At 38.6% G+C, this 2,839-nt stretch overlaps 1 non-coding gene across 1 annotated transcript; it reads right to left on the bottom strand.

Annotated features, from left to right (window-relative positions):
- Positions 1 to 1,213: 1,213 nt before the first annotated feature.
- Positions 1,214 to 1,277, bottom strand: Trnat-ugu (transfer RNA threonine (anticodon UGU)). Its single transcript has one exon. It is a non-coding gene; the product is annotated as a tRNA-Thr (tRNA).
- Between the last annotated feature and the right edge of the window lie 1,562 nt (positions 1,278 to 2,839).

Raw genomic sequence — 2,839 nt, 5'->3', positions numbered from 1 at the left:
ATTTTGGCTGCACCTTCAATATGCATCCAAAATCTGACCATTTCTCACCACCTCTTCTTTGACAGCCCTGTTACAATACACCATCATTGTTCATTGAAATTAATGTTTGAGCCTCCTCATGGTTGGTGGCATCTGTCATATGCCCTTTTAATCTGTCTTTATTACATCTGTCAGGTAACTTCCTATGAAACATAAATCAGCTCAGATCAACCCTCTGTTCATTATTCTGTAGTGGTTTATCATCTCACCCAAAATACAAGCCGAGTTTTGGGAATAGATCTGGACTCCTGATAAAATCTCTAGCCTTCGGAAGTGGTGCTGTAGCTCAAGTGGTAGAGCAAGCTTGCCTTGAGCTGAAGAGCTGAGGGACAGCACTCAGGCCCAGAGTTCAAGCCCCACGACCACCAACAACAAAAAAAATCTCTAGCCTTATCTATTATAGTTTCCCCCTTGCTCATATTGCTTTAGACACATGAACCTAACTCTTCCTTAAACAAGTTAAACTTGTTCCCATACGTGGGCCTTTGCCTTGGCCATGTCCTCTGCTTGCGGTTGCTCTTCTTTTGTTTTATTTTATTTTATTTTTTGGGTCTGGTCGTGGGGCCTGAACTCTGGGCCTGGGTGCTGTCCCTCAGCTCTTCAGCTCAAGGCTAGCACTCTACCACTTGAGCCACAGAGCTACTTCCAGCTTTTTTCTTTTTGCTTATGTGGTGCTGAGGAATCGAACCCAGGGCCTCGAGCATGCAAGGCAAGCGCTCTACCACTGAGCCATCTTCCCAGCCCCTGCTCTTCTTTTGGAGACAACTATGTTTTTTTTTTTTTTTTTTTTTTTAACACAATTTGCATCTTCCCCATAAATACCATCTGACTATGTGTGTGTGTGTGTGTGTGTGTGTGTGTGTGTGTGTGTGTGTGTGTATATATATATACACACACACACACATAGTCACACACACACATGTATATACACATATATGTGTAGCTTATATGTACTTTCTATAATCTTCCTCTTAGTTTTTCTTTATAGTACTATTTTCTTGTAAGGACCCTAATTTTATTTTATTTTATTTTATTTTTTGTTTTTGTTTTTTTGGGTCTTGTCGTGGGCCTGAACTCTGGGCCTGGGCACTGTCCCTCAGCCTTTCAGCTCAAGGATAGTGTTCTACCACTTGAGCCACAGCACCACTTCCAGCTTTTTTCCTTTTTGCTTATGTGGTGCTGGGGATCGAACCCAGGGCCTCATGCATACAAGGCAAGCGCTCTACCACTGAGCCACCTTCCCAGCCCAGTACCCTAATTTTCGACCCAAGGGTTCACACATAGTAATTGCTAGTACCATCTATTTTATTTGTGGCTTCTATCCTCTCATTAGTAAACTAAATCAGTGAGAAAATGATTTGCTTTTTATTTACTGTTTTATTTCAAACACCTAGAAGAGTTCCTAATACTGGTATCATTATGTGTGGTTTCTGTTATAATGATGTTTCCAAGGTAATATATATTAGTCATAAATATCTAAATTCACATGGTAAAATATTTTATATTCATGAAAGTATGAGCAACATATACTAGAGTGTTCCTTTTCTTCTTCTGGGGATATTTAACTTTGAGTGGTACATTGTATAGAGATAAGCAAGAGTGAGAGATCCAGAACTTTCTTAAATTGAATAGATATGACAAGCCAGTATGAAAATAGTTAGGGGTGAAACATGGGGACAATCAGTATAGGAAAGAAAAGCATGTCCTTTGAGTTGCTTTAGAGTTAAGCTGAGATTGAAAACATAATGTTATATATGCTGACATAGTAGAAAATCCTGGAAGGCAATTTTATGATCTACATAAATGTTTGAAAATTCAGAGTAAGGAAAATTAATAGAGGTTTATGGGAAGATAAGTATATAAGGAGCAGGTAGTTTTTTTCTTACATTAGATGCAATGGGGCATTAATTACAGACATAAGCAGAGATCTTCATTGTTTCCTTTTCTTTTTTTGTTAATTAAAAATATTATTGTCAAGGTGATGTACAGAGGAGTTATAGTTACATAAGCCTGGTAGTAAGTACATTTCTCATCAAACTTGTTACCCCTTCCCTCATTTTTCTCCTACCTTCCCTTCCCCCACTCCCACCCCTAAGTTGTACAGATCATTTCCAACACATGTCTTGTGTATAGTGCTGTTGCATTGATCCCCACCTTGTCTTCTGTCTGTTTTCAAACACATTTTCACATAGGCTTCCTTATTTCCCTTACAACATGGATAGAGGCAAACTTTATTTCAAATTTATTAAAATTACAAGTTATGAGCCATATCTTCAGATGAATTGAACTAGGATTGCCTTAGTTCAAATCATTTCCTTTGGTAACATTTCAGGCACATGAATCTTTACCTATTTTACATAAAGTTATTGACTGGGCCTTTGGGTTGAGGACATTTATCAAAAATTCCAAGGAATATTTAGTGTTGATAGCACACTCACAACTCTTCAAGATCAAGTGTTGCTGCTCTGGTAGTTAATTGATGTCCAAAATTCTATACCTCAAATCTCAGTGGCTAAACATAATAATACACATTTATTATCTCCCTATTTGTGGGCTGATGCTTTTGGAGGCAAAATGAGTAGGTCGTTCTGCTGGAGAATCTTTCAAGAGGATACAGTCAAGATTTTGAAATCACTTGAAGGCTTGGTGGAGGCTGGAGGATCTGTTTCTAAGCTCCATGTCTCATGTTGATAGCAAGCTGTTGTTGGCTTTTAGGAAGAGGTCGCATTTTCTCTTCACACTACCTCTCCAGGGGGCTTCTTGAGCAGTCTTATAGAATAACTGAATGGTGTGGGTATAA

Source organism: Dipodomys merriami, unplaced genomic scaffold (genome assembly GCF_024711535.1).
Source record: "Dipodomys merriami isolate MVZ:Mamm:240054 unplaced genomic scaffold, mDipMer1.0.p SCAF_5, whole genome shotgun sequence".
Lineage (NCBI taxonomy): Eukaryota > Metazoa > Chordata > Mammalia > Rodentia > Heteromyidae > Dipodomys > Dipodomys merriami.
This window is presented reverse-complemented; position numbering and strand designations above follow the sequence as displayed.